The sequence below is a fragment of the Silene latifolia genome, chromosome X (genome assembly GCF_048544455.1).
Source record: "Silene latifolia isolate original U9 population chromosome X, ASM4854445v1, whole genome shotgun sequence".
Classification (NCBI taxonomy): domain Eukaryota; kingdom Viridiplantae; phylum Streptophyta; class Magnoliopsida; order Caryophyllales; family Caryophyllaceae; genus Silene; species Silene latifolia.
In genome coordinates this window covers 320840198-320862114 of record NC_133537.1, presented here as the reverse complement: position 1 = coordinate 320862114, position 21917 = coordinate 320840198, and the positions used below count along the sequence as shown (strand labels likewise).

Below are 21917 nucleotides of genomic sequence, written 5' to 3'. Positions count from 1 at the left end.
AGAGATTTGATTGTGTGGAATTACGAATTGTTTGGGAAGAACCGAGTCTTAGGTTTTTAATCTATTTGATTTACAACCTTTCATTCTATCTTGCTCTTTCTCCTATTTCTTATTTAGTTTGTTTTACCTTGTTGTTGGTAGTTCTAGCATAACCTTCTCCCTTTATTGTCGACTTATCTAAACTATAGGATTAGAACAATTAGTAGTCTTTTCAACTCCTTGTGGGGTCGACCCTTAATAGTGTACAACGATAAAATCGTGCACTTGCGAGGTATAGCTTGATACCATCAAGTTTTTGGCGCCGTTGCCGGGGAGTTCGGCTAGATATTAATTGTTTTCGTTCTTGTTTAGACTAAGTCTTTTGTTACTAATCCCTCTCTTGAGTGTGTAGGACTTTTTGCATGGTTAGGAGAGCTCGAAGAGGTCAACCAATACGCCCGATTGACCACGAGATCGAAGCAACCGCGAGAAGACTAAATTCACTCCGTAGAAGAGGGCTTATAGAAACACCGATTCCTCAAGAAAATTCAGTAATTGAGAACCTTCGTGAAGAACCACGGGTCTTTGAAACTTTCGAAAATCCTTTTGCAACACCGGAAACGGAAGTAACAATGGCCGCGGTTCCTATGAGAGATAATTTGGCTCCGAAAAAGGTGGTGAATCCGAGTATTGTCAAGCCACCTATTCAAGCCAACAATTTTGATGTGAAATCCACCTTGCTTCAACTTGTCCAAGGGAACCAATTCGGAGGGGGAGCCACCGAAAACCCCAACGAGCATCTCAACGAGTTCTTGGATAGTTGTGACATGTTCAAGGCCAATGGAGTGACGGAGGATGCCGTACGCCTTAGGCTTTTCCCTTACTCTTTGAGGGGAAGTGCCAAGGAGTGGCTTAAAAGTTGTGAACCCGACTCTCTTCGGACTTGGGACGATGTCTCTAAGGCTTTCCTAAACAAGTATTTCCCACCCCAACGAACCGCAAGAATCAAGAGTGAGCTCCAAGGGTTCACCCAACAAGAAGATGAGACCCTTTATGAAGCATGGGAGAGGTACAAGGGCCTCCAAAGGCTATGTCCTCACCACGGTATTGGGGATGATGAGCTCATCAACAATTTCTATGAAGGGTTAAACAATGAGATGAAGATGAACCTTGATTCCGGCTCGGGGAAGGGAGCTTTGGATAAGATAGATCACAAGACGGCGAAAGAGCTTATTGAAGAAATGGCTTCTCGTACCTTTCATTGGAACAATGATAGGCACAAGAGGAAAGGGAAGTCAACGGTCGAATCGGCCAACAATGTGGAGGTAAAAGAGATGATAGAAGAGCTTAAACAACAAGTTGCCTTGATGAGCTCAAGCAAAACATCTAGCAATTCTTCTATGAGGAACCAAGTCTATAGTTGTGAGCTTTGTGGAGACCAAGGACACCCACCCAATGAGTGTCCTTTGGTGGTTGGAGATGGCAATTGTATGGAGCAAGTGAACGGGATATGGGAGTCTAGTCCGGCCAAGCAAGCGTTTAACAACAACCAATATCACCCCGGAATGAGAGCCCACCCAAACTTCTCCTATGGCTCTCAAAATGTCCAAAACCCAAAATTCCAACAAAAGTCACAACAACCAAACTTTCAAGCTCCAAAACAAAACACAACATTCAATCAAGGTCCACCGGGTTTCCAAGGAAGAACCTTCCAACCAAGACAACAATTTCAATCACTTAACCCACCAACCACCCAACCTTTCCAACAAAACACCCAACCTTTCCAACAAAACACCCAACCATTCCAACAAAACACCCAACCTTTCCAACAAAACACCCAACCAAAGTCAAGCTTGGAACTCATGATGGAACAATTGATGACTTCCCAAAACCAACTTGTCAATACTCAAACACAATTCATCAACCATTCCACTCAAAAACATGATGAGACAACCTCATCCATCAACCAACTTAGGACCCAAATGCAAGATTCTCAACGGATGACGGACAACCAAATCTCCCAATTGGCTACCCAAATGAGCCAACTACAAGCCTCCCAAGGGAAATTCCCGGGTAAAACCGAGGAAAATCCGAAAACCATGAATGCTATCCACTTGAGGAGTGGTAGAGATTTGGAAGACCGGGAATTTGTCAAGAAAAGGAAGAGTAGTAGACCGGGTAATGTCATTGAACCTCAAGTTGTGGTTGAACCTCCTAAGGTAATTGAAGAAAAGGAGGGAGAAGATGAACTCGTGGAAGTTATTGTGGAAACTCCAAGAGTGATTGATGAACCAACAAAGGTGGTTGAAGAGCCTCAACAACAAGTTGTAAGAACTTATGTGCCACCAATCCCTTTTCCACAAAGGTTGGCAAGAGCCAAACTCGAACAAAAGTATGGGAAGTTCATGGACATGATGAAGGGTATCAACATTACCATGCCTTTCATTGATGCCGTTAAGGAGATTCCAAGCTATGGAAATTTATTGAAGGAGCTCATCTCAAACAAAAACTCCTTGAGCCCGACAACCACGGTGAACTTATCCAAGGAGTGTAGTGCAATTCTCATGAATGAGGCTCCTCAAAAGCTTGAAGACCCGGGGAGCTTTTCCATACCTTGTAAGATTGGGACCGTGCACATTGAGAGGGCCTTGTGTGATTTGGGGGCAAGCATTAGTCTTATGCCCCTCAAAATTTTCAAGAAATTGAAAGGTTATGAGCTTTCACCAACAAGGGTTTCTCTCCAACTTGCGGATAGGTCGGTAAGATACCCGATTGGTCTTGTGGAGGATGTCCCGCTCAAGGTGGGGAAACTTGTATTTCCATGTGATTTCTATGTAATGGACATCCCCGAAGACTCAAATATTCCCATCATATTGGGGCGCCCATGCCTTGCTACGGGGGGTGCCATGATTGATGTGAAGAATGGGAAGCTTTCTTTACAAGTGGGTGAAGATAAGGTTGAATTCTCATTGAACAAGGCTATGAAAGAGCCTTCGGAAGAAAAGTCTTGTTATATGATTGATGTGGTAGAAGAATGGGTTGATATGAAGAAGTTTGATGAAGACAAGGGTTTGCAAGGGTTCCTTGAAGGCAAGGTAAAGGATTGCAAGGAACACCGGGAATATGCTTTAGCTATGGAAGCTACAATTGAAGAAGACCCGGATAAAGAATTTGAAAGCTTGAGAGGAGATGGTAAAAAGGAGGAGAGATCCACGCCTCCTCGAGTGGAGTTGAAACCTCTTCCCTCTACTCTTAAACATGCTTTCCTTGGCCCTAATGACATTTACCCTATTATTGTCAATAGTGCACTCAATGACACCGAACTTCAAAAGTTACTTGATGTTGTGAGAAAATACAAGGATGTCATTGGGTACTCAATTGATGATATTAAGGGGATTAGCCCTTCTTTTTGCACCCATCGCATTCATTTGGAGGATGAGAATGCATCTTCCATTGAGCCTCAACGCCGCCTTAACCCCGCTATGAAAGAAGTGGTTAGGAAGGAGGTGTTGAAGCTCTATGATGCAAGCATAATTTACCCTATCTCCGATAGTGCATGGGTGAGCCCGGTGCATGTTGTGCCAAAGAAGGGCGGGGTCACGGTAGTCACCAATGACAAGAATGAGCTAATTCCAACAAGAGTCACAACCGGGTGGAGAATGTGTATAGACTATAGGCGCCTCAACAAGGCAACTAGGAGAGACCATTTCCCCGTCCCTTTCCTTGACCAAATGTTGGAAAGACTTGCCCAACACTCTCATTTTTGCTACCTTGATGGGTTTTCGGGATTTTTCCAAATCCCGATTCACCCTAATGACCAAGAAAAGACCACCTTCACGTGCCCGTTTGGCACCTTTGCTTATAGGCGCATGCCCTTTGGGCTTTGCAATGCGCCGACCACGTTTCAAAGATGCATGCTAGCTATATTTTCCGAATATGTTGAGAATATCATGGAGGTGTTTATGGACGATTTCTCCGTCGTAGGCACCTCATTTGATGGATGTCTAGCTAATTTGGGTAAGGTCTTGAAAAGATGTTAAGAGAGCGGTCTAGTCTTGAATTGGGAGAAATGTCACTTCATGGTGACATCCGGGGTTGTTTTGGGTCATGTAGTGTCAAGTAAAGGCTTAGAAGTTGTTCAAGCCAAGATTGAAGTGATTAAAACTTTGCCCCCTCCCACTAATGTCAAAGAAGTTAGAAGTTTTCTTGGGCATGCCGGTTTTTACCGGAGATTTATCAAGGATTTTTCTTTGATTGCTCGACCTTTAACATTGTTGCTTGGAAAAGATGTGCCATTTGAATTTACTAATGAGTGTTTGGATGCTTTCAATAGGTTGAAGGAAGCCCTCATCACCGCTCCAATTATGCAACCTCCCACTTGGGGAGAACCTTTTGAGTTGATGTGCGATGCTAGTGATGTAGCGGTGGGAGCGGTGCTTGGACAAAAGAAGAATGGTAAACTTCATGCCATATATTATGCAAGCAAAACCTTGGATGAAGCTCAATCACACTACACCACCACCGAAAAGGAGCTTTTGGCGGTCATATATGCCATGAACAAGTTTCGTTCTTACTTGGTGGGCTCTAAGGTAATTGTGCACACCGATCACACGGCATTGAGGCACTTGCTACTCAAGAAGGAGTCAAAACCACGCTTGATTCGGTGGATAATTTTGCTACAAGAGTTCGATATCAAAATTAGAGACAAGAAGGGTGTGGAAAATGTGGTAGCCGATCATCTTTCTCGGCTACTCCATGTCAAGGGTAAGGATGGATTGCCAATTGATGACTCCTTGCCGGATGATCAATTATTCGCACTTGCTTTGATGGATGTCCCTTGGTACGCGGACTATGTAAATTACTTGGTATCCGGGGTCATCCCACATGGTTATGACTCCCATAAAAGGAAGAAATTCTTTCATGATCTAAAGCAATATTTTTGGGAAGAACCATGCCTCTACAAGTCTTGTGCGGACGGGATAATTAGAAGATGCATCCCGAATGAAGAAGTCCAACCCATAATCTCTCATTGCCATGACATGCCAAGTGGAGGGCATGGTAGTTCAAGAAAAACCGCCGCAAGGGTACTCCAATGTGGTTTTTATTGGCCTTCTCTATTCCATGATGTGGCAACCTACGTCAAGGGATGCGACAAATGCCAAAGAAGCGGTAACATTTCAAAGAGGCATGAAATGCCAATGAACTACATACTTGAAGTGGAGGTATTCGATGTATGGGGCATTGACTATCAAGGCCCTTTCCCTTCATCGCATGGGAATGAGTATATCCTTGTTGCGGTGGACTATGTGAGCAAATGGGTTGAAGCCATCCCAACAAAGACTTGTGACGCAAAATCGGTGACCAAACTCATGGAGACGATCATATTCCCACGGTTTGGGGTTCCACGAGTTGTGATTAGTGATCGAGGAACTCATTTTCGGGAGAGGACTCTTGATGCTCTACTTAAGAAACATGGGGTGCAACATAGGCGGAGTCTTGCCTATCACCCACAAGCTAACGGCCAAGCCGAAATCTCTAACCGCGAGATCAAGATGATCCTTGAAAAGACCGTGAGCCGGTCACGGAAAGATTGGTCAACCAAGCTCAATGATGCATTGTGGGCTTACCGGACCGCATTAAAAACACCAATAGGAACTTCACCGTTCCGGTTGGTGTACGGGAAGCCTTGTCATTTGCCGGTTGAGTTAGAGCACAAAGCGCATTGGGCCATCCGACTCCTTAACTTTGACTTGAAGAGCGCCGGAGAGAAGCGGCTACTTGACATCAATGAGCTTGAAGAATTTAGGCTAGAGGCTTATGAGAGCTCTAGATTGTATAAGGAGAGAACCAAAAGATTCCATGACAAGGCCATCATTCGGAGAGAGTTCAAGGAGGGAGAGTTGGTTCTCCTCTTTAACTCAAGGTTCAAGTTGTTCGCGGGGAAGCTCAAGTCTAAGTGGTCGGGACCCTTCACCGTGGTCCGAGTCTTTCCACATGGCGCTATTGAAATATCCGATGGAGATCAATCCTTCAAGGTGAACGGGCAAAGGCTCAAGCACTATGTTGCCGGAACCCCTATCATCAAGAATGTGAGCTCCATCGCTACCTATCTTCAAAATTATTGATTGTTATTCATAACTCCGTCGAGCCTACGACATAAAACAAGGGCGCTTCATGGGAGGCAACCCATGCATCTTTGTATATAGCTTGCATTCTAGACTAGTAGTGAGAGATTTGGAGTCGTATTTTGTCTATTTGGATTGGTGACGGAGGTCACTTTTGAAGAACACAAGCATTATTTTTCGTTGACCCGAAATCCCGACATCATGCGTCGGAGTAGTTGTGGAAAACAAGAATCCCGGGGTCAATGAAAAAGCTCGAATCCCGAGTTGAAGAAAAATTGAGCAAATTGGAAGAACACAACGAAAAATAGCTGAGTGTTGTGTTTTACCGGTGGACTGGCAGCCGGGTGGTCCACCGGTAGCGAGGCCAAACCAAATTGTTGAAAAATTGAAGTAATGGTGTGTTTTGCCGGTAGGCCGGCAGCCGGCTCACCGGCATAACACACTTGGCAAGATGAAAAAAATGAAGAATTGATGATTGGGAGTGTGTTTTGCCGGCAGGCCGGCAGCCGGCCCACCGGCAGGACACACCTGATGACTTAGAAAGATTTGAAAATTGGTGAAGAGGAGTGTTTTGCCGGTAGGCCGACAGCCGGCTCACCGGCAAGACACTCATGCCTTGAAGCTGGGAAGTTGAAATTTGAGTAGGAGTGTGTTTTACCGGTAGGCCGGCAGCCGGCTCACCGGTATAACACACCTGGTATTTGGGAAAATTATTTGAGAGGAGTGATTTGCCGGTGGACCGGCAGCCGGTTGGTCCACCGGCAGCGAGGTCAAAATCTGAGAAGGAGAAATTCGAAAAAATTGAAAAAGGGGATTGCGTTTTACCGGCAGACCGGCTGCCGGTTCGCCAACCGGCAAAACGCACCATCAGACGCAAATTAAAACTCGAAAAACCCCCTTTCCTCATTTCATTTCTTCTTTCTTCCTCCTTCTTTCCTCAATTTTTCCCCCTTTCCAACCCTAACTCCATCAAAACTCAACCAAACTTCCTCCAACCTTCACCAATCTCCTCCAATCATCAAGATGACCGGAAGAAGAACAAGAGCAGATATAGCAAGGGACCAAGCGGCATTGATTGCTCAAGCGGCAACTGATACATACCCCGATCCGGACTTTCCTACAGTCGAGTTTGCCACACCAACTCAGAAGGGTAAGTTTATTCTCTTCAAAAATCGTCCCCTCACCCCTACTAAGTTTCTTCATCATCCGTCTTTGTCTACCCTTGGGATTGCTAGGGAGACGGAAGCTTTATTTACGGGGTGTGGTATGAGGGGGATATTTACAATGCATGAGTATACTTACCCTCGCATTACTTGGGAATTTTTGAGTAGTCTTAAGATTACCAAACACCGGCAATCAAACATGGTGGCTACCCTTAGCTTTAGACTCATGAACCGAGAACACAACATCACTTTGGGTCGGTTGGCTCAAATTTTTGGGCTGGAAAATGCGCCGTCGCATACCCCACCCGCTGATTTTCGCTATTCCCGTGTATGGAAGGCGATTTCGGGCCTTGATGATCAAGTTCGGGTGAAAAGGCCCGCGATAAGTTGCCACAATCCCGTCATTCGGGTATGGCATAGATGTATGGGGTGCACCGTTCTTGCGGTGGATGAGCCATGGGTGTTTAGGACCCACGAGCTTGAAATATTGGGGTCCTACTTGTTCACGAAACCCATCCCCTTCCGAATTAATGTGGCTCACTACCTAGCCCTTAACCTATCCAAGATTGCAAGTTCTCCGGGGCACAAAGTCCCGATACATGTGGGTGGCATGATCACCCGAATTGCCCGTAACATGGACCGTCCGGTTGACCTTTCTACGATGAATTGGATAACCGGGGACACTTACTTGTCAAAGCACTACTTGACTACAAAGCCTGAGTGGCTCAAAGAGAACCCTGACGACGGCCTTGAATATTGGCAAATCAATCACAAGAACTCCATCCGGCTTCCAAATGTCACCGCCGTTAAGATTGAGAAAGATAAAGATGATTACCTCCTCCCAATTCAAGCGGAGGCACCCATCGACCAACCTCCCCCTAATCCTACTCGTGTTTATTCACGAGACCGTCGAGTGAACACCCCATCCTCCCTTCAATACCAAATGCCGCAAACTCACCAACCCCCACCTTGGCAATTTCAACAAGGGGAGTCCTCCTCCTCGGGCCAACCTTCTTATCCTCCCTTACCACCATCTCTCACCGAGTGGATGGAGAGGATGGACATTGCCACGGCGAAAGCCGCTAGTGAGAGGGACATTTTGGGGGGAAAGTTGGACCGGATATACTATGATCAAGCTACCGGTACTTATCCCATCTATGATGATTTTTGTCGACGGGATTACGTCGGCTATGAGGACCCTCACCCCTCCTACTTCACTTGGCCCGATGGGAACTACCCGAGAGCGGATGGGAGTATAGTCCACGGAGGTCTTAACCTCCAACCGGATTATTTTGCGGCCCCTGTTTTTCCCCCTAGGCCCGAGCATCGTCCGGAGGGCCATGATGCCCAATGGTTAGGGGGAGTTCGGCCCTACTTTGCTAGTGATGTGGGTGCGTCGGGATCGGGTGGTGGTTTCACGGGAGGAGATAGCGGCGTGATGAATATGAGTGGCGATTTCACAGGTGGTTTCCCGGGTGTCGGCGGTAGTGGAGGTAATTTCACCTTCAACCCCGACGATTTGATTCAAAGCTCCGACTTTACCACCGGAGATAACAATGATGAAGATGATGATGATGAGATGGGGTCTTAGTCCCCGAGTTGATGGCTTATTATCCTCCCTTTTCAATCCAAAGCCTTTGGTATGCTCCTCATATTCAATCCAAATGACAAGTACGATCTCTCCCTTTTATCCAAATTCTCTCCTTCACGTTTAATTTTCCGCATGCATTTAGTTGATAATTCATTTAGTTGCATTCATATAGGATTGCATTAGATTTCCAATTTGTATTATATTGTCACATTTAGTAATTGCATTCACTTAGCATAACTTGCATTGTCATTTAAATTTTGCATATAGAATAGAGCATGCATTGCATTTTCAAAATAAAAAAAAAACAACTAAAAATTGAAAAATGATAAAAAAGCAGCAAAAACATGTTATTTTATTTCACTAAATTGCCCTCCCATGTCTATAAATAAGTGTGGGGAGGGCCTAAAAAAAAACAAAAACATGTCTTTTAATTTGAATTCCCTCCACACATTTATTTCCATTTGGAAGTAATGTAAATAAATAAGTGTGGGGAGGGAGTTCTTATATCAAAAATCAACAAAAATATGTCTTTTTAATTTTTCAAAAACAAAAATCACAAAAATATGTTATTTTTTCCCTTTGAAAAATCAAAAATCAAAAAAATATGTTCCTTTCTTTTTCTTATTCACTCCCTTTGCTTTTGTCCATTGAGGACAATGTACATCTCAAGTGTGGGGAGGGAAATATCCACTCTTGTGAATATTTGTTTATATTTGTAAATGCTTATAATTAGATAAAATGCCTAAAAATTGAAAAATTCCTGAAAATTTCAAAAAAAATTGCATTGTATATATATGTTTTGTCTAACCTTTGGCTTGGCGCATTGACCACTTGAGGCAAAAAGGAGCTAGAAGAACGCTTGGTATAATCCTTCCTATCTCTTACTCCTTTTACTATTCTTTCTTTTTGGTATCTTGGATATTTTGAAGGAGAATGGGAATTTTGTTGCTTTGGGTGTCTCCTTGGGAGACCGTTTGGATTTTTGGTGTTGATGTGCTGCTAGGATTAGCCAATTTGTTGCACGTTTCATTTCATGTTTGTTTAAATTTCCGCATACATTTGTTCACATGTAAATATATGTTGCATTTCTTTCTTTTTGCATTGAGTTTGTATATAAATTTTTAAGGAAGAACATGGTCAAGGAAGGGAACCAAGTACCCCCATGATGAACTAATGTGCCCAATTGTGCCTTTCCCCTCCTCGTGACTCGCACCCGTGGCCTCTTAGTTAGCCGAGGAAGGAGGGCTTGACCAATGAGTTTAGACCGATCTTGTGAGACCTAGGGCCGTAGACTAGACCTTTGGCTCGACTTAGCTACTCAAAGGGTAAGGGTAGAGCCTCCTAGGGTGGGTACATTCATACCCCGCCCTCATCTAGGTTTGAGAGTAGGCCTCCTCGCGAGGCGTGTCACATCACTACGCATAAGTGTGTCGCATCGTCCTTAGACCGTGAATTTGCATTACATTTTCGTGCGCATGATATGAAGCAAAAATCAGTTTTTATAAACCTCACATAGCCAAATAGCCTCGTTTTCTCCCCTACATTGTTTCCCTTTTTGATTCACCCGCTTTGAGCTTAGCCTTTTCATTTGGCAAACCCACCTAAATAGCTACATTCCCATAACCACCCTTCCCTAATCAAGAATTGGTCGGTTTTTGTAGTTGTGTTGTAGGAGGTGATTTGGGTCGTGACGGTGGATGGCTCGCACGTCCACTTGGGTCGGATTTCGATGTAAATTTGGTTTTGTATATAAATAAGAAGTTTTGAAAAAGAAATGAAAAGCAAAATAGAAAAGTGAAAAAGTCATGAAAAATCAAAAAAAAAAAATGAGTTGTGTTGTATATATTTGTTTGTTGTCAAGAAAAAAAAAAGAAGAAAAAGGCAAGCAACACCCCTACTCATCATTTAAAGGGGTAGAAAAAGCCGTTGCTAAATAAAAGGGCAAATTGATGTTTTTCCAAGGATGAGTCGGGTTTACACATTTTTTGCATGGCTTGGGAAACCGAGTCGTTGTTACGGTGTAGACGTTACCATTTGTTGAAATAAAAGGAGTTTTATCAAATTTTTCCTACTTGAGTTGGGTTTATGCAATTTTTGCATAGTTTTGGTCATCAATGCTATGTTAGGGCATAGACGTGTCTCATGTGTTGCAATAAGAGATGGGATGTGATGTGTCGACGATTCTTGATTTGAGCCCCACATGTCCAAACGGTGCTTGCACCAATCCCGTTTCGACCTACTCCTTAGCCCCGTTGTAACCCTTGCTTCATTTTTGTGTGCATTTTACCATTGTTTGCATTTCATTGGACATAGGACGGTTTTACACATTAGATTGCGGGCACGTTTTCGCTAGTTGAGTGATTTTGGTTACTTTTTGTCACAAAAATCACCTTGTTCTTTCATTGAGTGACGAGTGAAAACCGTGAGGATGTTGTTGCCTTGGTCCCCTTAGTCATGGGTCCTTCGGTTGAATCTTGTGTCGGTTTTGTAATTCTCGGCGGACTTGCCCTTTCTCCCCTTTCCCCGCTCTCGAATTTGTTTCTTGAGCATTGGTCACACAAGGGTTGCTTTTGTCACATTTAGGGGGTTGGCACCTCAATTGGCACTTCTGAGACGGTACTCCGGACCAAGACCGTGTTTTTGTTATTTGAAAAATTCGGCCACTTAGATGAGGAAAGTGGATCATTTTGTTAGATGCATTCTATTTGTTGATTACGTGCTATCATGATGAATGTGTCGAAAGTTTTGTAGCAAGACCCAACTTGCCTTGCAATAGGCCACTCTCCCCTCATGGGTGTCAAATTGTGAGTTGAAGGGGCGTTGAGTGCGCTAATACTCGATCGGCTTAAGTAGTAGTTTAGTTGAGTGATGCTTATATTGTGCATCCACTCTCCATATCTATCATAATAATGCTTTGTACATTTGGTTTTGGTACTTACTCGGGGACGAGTAAGGTTTAAGTGTGGGGAGGTTTTATATACGATTAATTTACTTCTAATTCCCCTCTTTCTTTTATGCATACCGACTCGTATCGAGTCGATTTCGGGTGTTTTTCCTTGCATTTTGTGCCCAATGCATGTACTTGTTACCTTGCGTATCCTTTTGTAGGAAACGATCCAAGTATAGAGAAATTGGGGCAAGAAGGGCACCCCATTGCCTTTACATGAAGAAGAGGTGAGGAAATGGTAAACAGTGTGTTTTGCCGGCAGGCCGGCAGCCGGCCCACCGGCAGAACACACCCCAGACATACCAAAGAAGTTGGAAAAAGGCTGAGTGCTGTGTTTTGCCGGCAGGCCGGCAGCCGGCCCACCGGTAGAACACAGCTAGAAGATTTTATTGAAGAATTTGGTGAAAAACAAGCTTGACCTCGCTGCCGGTAGGAGCACCGGCAGCCGGTCAACCGGTATTACACACCCCAAAGAAGAAGAAGACGTCCTGAAGAAGGTGTTTTGCCGGCAGGCCGGCAGCCGGCCCACCGGCAAAACACAAATGCCAGATATTTTAATTCCTTGCGCGGTTTTGCCGGTTGGAGCACCGGCAGCCGGTGCACCGGCAAAACACAGCAGCACGGGATTTGGGCTTTTCTTCCTCTTTTCTTCCTAATTTTGTACAAGCCTATAAATACCCCCTCTTAAACCCTTTTGTACAGACAACCCTAGATCTAGAATATTTCCCCTTTCAAGTTTAAAACTTTGCTAATCTCTTTGTTAATCTTTCCCTAATTAGAGAAGTTCTTCAATTAAATAGTGATTGAATTTGGGTTTGTAAGAAGATTGAAGGATTTCCTTCTTTATTATTTCTATCCAAATTCCTCTTTTGCTATTGAGTTGGTATTAATTCTCTCCTTATTTTCATTTGTTTACATTTTGTTCTTCCTTCAAGTTTGTTTGATTGTTTATGTTAAAGTTGTTGTTGTTGTTTGTTTTTTGTTGTTGTTTTCATCATTGTTCATCTTTTCATTGTTTCTCTTTTCTTTGATTCTCTTTCATTTGTTCATCCTTGGATAGTTGTCCTCAAAGACTTAATCTTTGAGTTGATTTGGTTAAAGATTGTGTCTTTTAGTTTAATCAACCTTGTTATTAGATTAAATCATCTTTCTTTACAACTATTGTTGGATTGTTGCATGTTTAGTAGTAAAATCCATCTTCCCACCATGTTTGTGACCAAAGTTTCCATCTTTATTGTTTATTTTGCAATTAGGACCATGATTAGTGAGTAGTCTTCCACTAGGGCTCGGTTTGACCCAACATGAGTAATTTCACTAATTGAATTTCATAAAGGCTAATTATTTGGGGAAATTGGTGAGGGTAGGTTAGAGGAATGACATGGTTTATGGGTTGACTTTTGGGTAGTGTTGACTTACGACCCTTGACCACCAACGAGATTTGGTTAGGTTGTGATTTGGATACCCGAGATTTGACCCTATTGTTAACCTTGGTTGAGACCGAAAGGGAGAACCGGGGTAGGACACCTCTAATCTAGCGTTTGAAATCGACCCTCGAGAGAGGGAGTGGGATGACCCGGGAATTGATGGGGCTTAATGACCTTAGCAAATATTGGACTACCTTGGGAAAATGCATGTTTTTGGAGTAGTCGGGTATTGAGTTAGGGATTCCGACCTTCGAACCCGAGAGGGGGGTTGGTGGGTAGTACTAGTGTCCTATTTCGAACCCGAGAGGGGGGTCTTAGGCGAATTAGAGTCGTCACCTCCTCACCTAACTACCCTTGTGATTAGCCTAGAGATTTGATTGTGTGGAATTACGAATTGTTTGGGAAGAACCGAGTCTTAGGTTTTTAATCTATTTGATTTACAACCTTTCATTCTATCTTGCTCTTTCTCCTATTTCTTATTTAGTTTGTTTTACCTTGTTGTTGGTAGTTCTAGCATAACCTTCTCCCTTTATTGTTGACTTAGCTAAACTATAGGATTAGAACAATTAGTAGTCTTTTCAACTCCTTGTGGGATCGACCCTTAATAGTGTACAACGATAAAATCGTGCACTTGCGAGGTATAGCTTGATACCATCAATTAACTTGTTATTGACTCATTATGCTCCAAGCATATGGTTCATCATCGTCTGCATTGGCATAATCGTTTCTAATGGCGGAAACATTAGCAATCGATTTCATGTGATCAACAACTTAATAGGTTCAGTGAACGACTATGACTCTATCATAGTAATTCCACTTTCATCAACATGATTACATGAATAACCTATTCAACCTTGTTGATGTTCAACAGATATGAAAGATCTTATCATCATAAGACTCTAAATTCTATGCCAATATTCTCTCACATAGATTCGAAAATCTAAAATACATCGCATCTTTTCCTAGTCTCCCAATCACTCTTTCATAGAAGAACGCATTGGTACATTATTCTCAATAAGTAATATGTTATCAACATATAAGACATGGGAAAATAATTCTTGCTCCCACTTAACTGCATGTATAATCATGATTCTTCAATCATGTGAATGAAACCATTCACAATTATCACATGAACGAAAAGTATGATAATTACAATCCTTTGATGCTTCCTTAAGACCATTCTAGGATCACTTAAGAAAGCTTTGCATAATACGTTAGGATTCTTAGATCTTTATCTAAGGTTTTGTGTTCCATACACATCCTTCTCTAAATTCCCATTTTAGAAAAGTGAATTTTTAATATCATTTGCCATTCATCATCAAAATGAACTGTGGCGATTCCTAACATTATTTATCTTGATTAACATCTTCATGTCGATCTATGCACTTAAGTACTCAAAAGCTCTATTTACTTTAAAGAGACCATCGCCTTAAAGTAAATCTACTCTTGATTAACAATCTTTGGATTGTAATGCTATGGCTCGTATGCAACAAGGTCGATTCGAAACTAGGTCATAATACCATTACTTTCGAAAATTAATATATCAACAATAAGACATGTGTGCTATACTTCCACTCTATCTTTATAGATTATAGTTCCATTACTTTCAAAAAGTAACACAATGACTAGAAGACTATACTCCCACTTTATCTTTATAGATTATAGTTCTATTACTTTCAAAAAAGTAACACAATGACTATAAGACATGTTTGTTACGATCTAATCCCACTCTATCTCTTAGAAATACACCTATCTTCTTAAGAGATAGCTTTGTGAGTTACAAACATATATGGTGGAATAATTGAAGTTTGTCTAGACTAACGTGTTAGCACATAAAAGACCAGCTCTATCATGACAGTTTGATTCTTGTCATATGCAAGTCTGATCCATGTCATTTGTTAAATAGACTCTCTATTTCAGGTCTCTCCTGGTTGACCATTCGTTTTTAATAACGTGTCCGTTTTGGATTGCAAATTCCCAAAATTGAGTTCGATAACTCATACCGACTCATATTAGTTTGATCTTATGGGTAGTGACACTAGGTCATAAGCCATATTTAATAAATCAAATTCATTACTTAGATCTTTGCCACTACGATCGGATCGTAATGCTTTAGTACTTTGTTCAATTGGTTCTCTACGTCATTTAGAAATTCTTTAAATTTCTTAAATGCTTCACTTTATATTTGATTAAGTAAACATACCCATATCTACTTAAATCATCGGAAAAAGTGACGAAGTAGTCATAAATTCCCCTTGCGGTGATGCTCATAGGAACACATACATCGGCATGTATTAGTCCCAACAAATCACTTGCTCGTGTCCCTTTACCACTAAAAGGAGTATGAATCATATTGCAAAGGAGATAAGATTCACATATTCCATATGATTTAAAATCAAATGGTTCATTAAATCTAGTCGACACTAGCTTTTAATGCGTTTCTCATTGATGAGACCTAATCGACAATACCAAATGTATAAAACATCTGGATTACTTGTTTGAGTCTTTTGGATCGTATATTGTAGATATCTTTGCTTCAGTTGGAAGTGTCTAAATCATGTATATCATTAAGATAAGTGACTTGGCTCACAGCAATGTCAATTTTCAAACAAAATATAACGATTGTTTTTTATGGCGAAAGAAAAATCCTTCCTTGTCTAACATAGAAATGGAAATAATGTTTTAGACAAAATTGGTACATAATCACCATTATGTAGATGCAATTTAAAATCACTTAGCTAAGGCAATCACAAGGGTTCCCTTTGAAATGGCGGCTACTATAGTTCCATTTGCGAATTGGAGATCCATGTTACCCTTGCTAAGTGCTTCCACACTCCTTAACCCTAACTGGAATGACAAGTCCAGCTTTGGTATCTCCCAAATACTTGGGGCAATTTTGCTTCCAATGGCCCATGACATTAGAATAATGACATTCTTCGTAAGATTGGGCACTCTTCTTGGTTTTGGTTGTGGTAGTTTCACTATCCATTTCCAATTCATTATCAGGTTTGGATTCCTTACCCATCTTTGCCTTTCCTTTGATAATACCATTACTTCTTTCAGTTGCAAGAACATTCTTGCTAGAACTCCCACTGAATTTAATATTTCTCCTTGTTTCTACAAACAAGGATGCCTTGGGATTAGTGAAATTTTTTTCACAAGTTTTTCTTACCAAAGAGGCGGGCATTAATATTATTGGAGTGGGAGGTGTGTAGTGGTAAAGTAGCAAAGCTTTCCATCCTGACCAATGCCAAAGCGTAATTCTCTAATCGTATCATTATCATACTCGGAGCACTTTTCATCGAATGATTGGAGCCATGAATTAATGGTGATTGGTGTAAGAGTATCAGATGAATCCATTGCATATAAATAACTACAAAAACGGAAATGAAGGAAATAACTAACATCTATCGTTTTAATAATACTTGTAAACATTAAACAAGTTTTAAGCATTTATATAGTAACCTCTAGCCAACTATTGTAAATGATCCCGAGATTCAAATTCATATCAATTCGGGCACGGTGAGCCGATTCATCCCTTATCAATATAACTCGGTGGATTAACTCTTTAATCGATTATACTTCTAGAACTCTCGGTCGATAAAATTACATTAATATTTATCTTTAGCCCGGAACACATGCGACTACGGTCACGAATACTTCCGTTGAGCTCAATCTAAATTTCGATGTAATAACATTTTATTACCCACTTACCCAACGTAACAAGTTTAGTACCCCAGTGAGCCTAGCCCGCTTCCTTATGAAATTGGGACTCATGGTTTCTACTATTTGGTAAAGTTAATTCTCAATTTTTATTTAGTGAGAGGTCTTGTCAATTTATTATCTATCACGTTTTAAGTGAACTAAAGCGGTGAACTACGATAATTATAATTGACACGGTCGATGACTCGATATGAAATGCATGTCTTGTTATGGCGATTTGGCAATGCATGCAACATATTAAAATAAATGCAAAGCAATAATAATAAATTCCTAGTATGACCTTCTTAAAATAGAAAATCAAATAATATATTACATATTCGGAAACCAACTCCTTTGGTCCCTTGAATCTTCAAGTGGCACGCCTCCCAAGAACACCGTCTTTGTCGGAATACCTTTCCGAATGGTACCGTCTTGAAGGAATTCCGGAATTACATATAATAATAAAAATACATAGCTATTCCTATTATACATTTGTAAAATGAAAAACTAGTAAAAATAAAAGTGATACGAGATTACATTAAATTACAACCGAATCAATATTTTCTTTCATTACGGGTAATATCGATTAAAACTAAGGTCATACTAAGATAAAATTACATAATTCAAAATTATATAAATAAAAAGACATTCAACAATTGAAATATAAAGCATTATAATATGTGTCTATCATGCCAAATTATGTACCAAATCGCCTTATTTAACTTATATCGATTATATAACCCGATTTTATGGAAATGCGTGATAATAACTTATTAAAATCACTAATTAATACTTAAATCAAATTTAAGCTCAATTTAATTATCCTAACTTTCTTAGGACTCAAAAATGAGTCATAACTCAATTTTTGATAATAATTCAACTTGATATAATTATATGCTCATTTTTTACCTTAAAATCATAACATTTATGAAATAAATCCAAATTAAATTATATAAATTTAAAAATTTGAATTTTAATTTTTTGAACATTCTGGAATATTTCCATGACACTAATAATGTCAAAAATCATGGTTAAAATTTAGTTTCGAGAAAAATATAGTTGCGATTTATCGGTTTTATCAAATAAAATATCTAAAGTATACAAAAATTAATCCAATCAATTTTACAACTTTATATATGATAAGTGGGATATAAATTCAACCTAAAATAATTTTCTCATGCCATGCAATTCGTATTAGCTATATATGCTAAAATAGTCACTATTTATGTCATTTTTACACTAAAAATTCATAAATCATGCTAAACGAAATCATTTCATCTCAAAATTTACATACAATGTGTAAATCATGCATGTGACAACATATTAAAATCTCATGGCCCATCTCGAAGTTTAACTATATTTAACCATTTTACTTCCTTTTATCCATTTTTATCTCATAAAAATAATAAATCATGCATTATTAACCAAATAATACGAGCTTTTACACACAATAATTAAAATATGCATGTGAGGTCATATAAAAATTTTAAGGTCAGAGATTTAGTTTAACTATTTTTAGCATTTTATTTCCCATTTTAGTCATAAAAATGTAATAAAATAACCAAAAATCATTAAAATGAGCAATAAATTACCATAAATCATAAAAATGACCTAAAAATATTTTAGGACCAGAATATACAACATCCATCAATATTTCATGACTTTATCAAATAAATCACAAAATATTTGTTTCCGATTATGCATGCAACATCCTATGCTCTGATACCGATTGTTAGGTTCATATACCTATTATTAGACTCTTGTAATAGTGAATTAATTAACTTCTTAATTTGTGTTCTTTATCTCTAGTGCATGCATACTAAATAAGAGATTAATAAGAAAAACAATGTCCTTACATTGTAAGTGGCTCGAAATAAGGGCACAAATAAGGTCACCTTCCTTATTTGTTCTTGAGCTAAATGTAATGGATGATCCTCCAGAGTCCCAATGTAGAGATCCTTCTTTTGATTACACCCAAGACAAATCCCATAAATTAATATATTAATTAACTAGATTAATACACTAGTATCCTTAAAATGATTCTAATAATATTCTTATTACTACACGAGTAATCTAATATTCTTATTAGAATTTATGATGAACAACCTTTTGTTTTTCTAAAACAAGTTTAGAGAGAGTTTGTGAGAGTAGAGAGAAAAATGTATTGTCCGAATGTTTTAACCCCATTTTCATATTGGCAAATTGGAAGGTAGCACAAAAGTCCTAAACTTCCTAACCGAACATTCTGACAATAATATGAACAACCTTTTGTTTTTCTAGAACAAGTTTAGACATGAGAGCATGGCCCACGGTTTGTTCGAAACCCTAATAGCTGAAATAAGGATATGTAAACAAATCATATCCCTTATTATTTCTTTCCTTAAAATCCTAAGAGATAATAGAGAATATTCTAAAAGATAAAATATAAATTATTCTTCTATTATCTTTTCCATAAATCTCAAGATATGATAAGATTTTCAATAACAAAAATATCCTTATCATCAGTGGCGGATCTTGAAAGATTTTGCAAGGGGGGCCAGATATAAACCATGAAATAATTGTTACAATAACTTGTTAAATATCGCTTAAAAATGTACTCTCTCTGTCCCGGTCATTTGTTGTCCTTTTCCATTTTTAGGTGTCTCAGTCATTTGTTGTCCTTTCTATTTTAGGATTGCATTTGATGAACAATTTGGTCATTCACACTCAATTTCATCCACATGTCATCTAGTAATTGGCCCTCTCCTCTTTCCTTGGTCTTTGTGCCAAAACCAAGGGACAACAAATGACCGGGACGGAGGGAGTATTATATATGCATACGAGACTAATAGATTATAAATATACTCTATATAAATTCATAACAGCTAACTATTCAGCTAAGCTACTAATGCATTGTTACTTTATGTCACAAATAACAATACCAATTAACCAAGGAGCAAAAAACAGAACACAACTAAAATTACCTACTCCGTATATACAAATTACAAAGTATTAACACTTGGTTTCTCTTACCTCGGGCATATACGGCTAAATAGCACTGAAGTTGGATTGATATTATGAAATATATGAGAAGTTTTTTGGGTAATCAATATTTGTCTTGTCTACCCTATCTTAAGACAAATATGCTTGTAACAAAAAAAAATTGTGTTTAATACGGAGTAGCACAAAATTGAGCTAACTATTTAAAATGCGTAAATAATGCATTGCAATCAAATACTACACACATTATAGAGTAATACGGGTCCATTTTAATAAAAAGAGTTACTTATTTATTACTAATAAATAAGTTTTCTTTTATACAATTGAACCGTCTTATTTTGTAAGAGCAATAATTTCTGAAAATATTGTAACAAGTAACTACTACCCAGTACTTTTGAAAATATAAGAAAATATAAGAAAGATTTGCCTTATTGTGAGAGAGGCATTATCCATCTTCAACTTGTGACAAATAGTGTCCGTCACAAACAAGACCAACTACCTACATTTCTACATAACTTAACGCCATAGAATCGTAGTCTAACATTAAAAATGCATATAAGAGTAATAAGACTCAAAGAGTCACGTGGATATTGAAGAACGGTGGGACCAAAGTGTAATTGAATAAACTTATTTAATCGTGGAATTTAGAGAGGCCACAGTAACTTTTTGGGCTTTTATCTATCTTGAGGGGGGGGGCAGATGAAGAAAAAACCCAAATCCTAAGCTGAAGTATAAGTATTGCTAATTGTTCGGCTGACTTTTCAGGGGGGGCCTGGCCCAGGCGCAGCACAATGTAGATCCGCCACTGCTTATCATAAATAACCGTATTAAGTTAAAAATAAAAGATATGTTAAGATTATTTTAGAGAATAAAATCTTTACAATAACAATATTTTATTCCTTAAGGCCATACGAGATAACACGACACATATGCCTCGTGATCCGTGGAAACCTTGCTTGACATTAGGTTAGATTTTAGGGTTTAAGAGTATGACATGATAAAAACCCTAATTAGTAATATGACTCAACTTATAAGTTGATCCAACATAATTACTAATTTCACATCTAAAATAAAGCCATACTCCATATTAAACCGGGCTTATTTAATAAATACTTTTGCTAGAACATTTAAAAGAAACAAAAACATTTTTCAAAAATAGTTTTGAAAACATTTCAAGTCGTGTATTATAAACTCAGCAACTCAATGTTATAGTAGAAGAGCTATAACATTGAGCACTTTCACAATTAAGGTTATAACTGTCAAGCTATAACTTTACCAGTATAAGAAATTCATTCACGCATTACCATTACGAGATAATCACCTATACTATTCTAATCTTCTTAGGAGACCTTCGAGCATAGGCTACTTCATCATCCAAGCTTGATTACTCTTTTAGACGTGCTTCGTCTTCTCATAATGCTTGAATGATTCTTCAATATCTTGTACTATATCGAACCTTGATTGAAGGCTTGATCTTGACACGTTCTTATATACTTCCATCACAATTCTTTAATGCTTGCGATTAGTAAGTCCAATCTAAAAGACTAAACAAACAATTACGCGCAACGAGTATATAAACTATAAAGCACTCTTGACATCATCAAAACATGAACATATATTCTATATGGTCCAACAGACAGTTTTAAGATGACCCTTCTATAGGCGGACATTCTAACAACTCAACTAAGTCTAGTATAGGATATACTCGGACCAGTTTATAGTTATACCTCACTTCTGAGTCACCTCTAGTCTAGTCTAAGGTCTCCTCACGCATCCCAAGGTTCCCTTCCAGGTCCCACATTATTCGAGTATTACAGGGGAGTAGACAATGTGGGTCGTGAAAACCAAAGAAGAAGGCCTCATGACATTAGGGGGCGCGTCGATGTGCTGAATCGACGTCCTGGTTTGAGGGTCAGTCGACCCATATGAGAAGGCCTCGTACCATCAGGGGGCCGCGCCGAAGTGCTGATCAGGCGTCCTGGAGAACTCACTTACCCTTGAATGCAG

The 21917-nt window shown here is 39.5% G+C and overlaps 1 non-coding gene across 1 annotated transcript; it reads right to left on the bottom strand.

The window, feature by feature from the left end:
* Positions 1 to 980: 980 nt before the first annotated feature.
* LOC141624475 (small nucleolar RNA R71) lies at positions 981 to 1087 on the bottom strand. The gene has a single exon (XR_012534281.1). It is a non-coding gene; the product is annotated as a small nucleolar RNA R71 (small nucleolar RNA).
* Positions 1088 to 21917: the final 20830 nt, after the last annotated feature.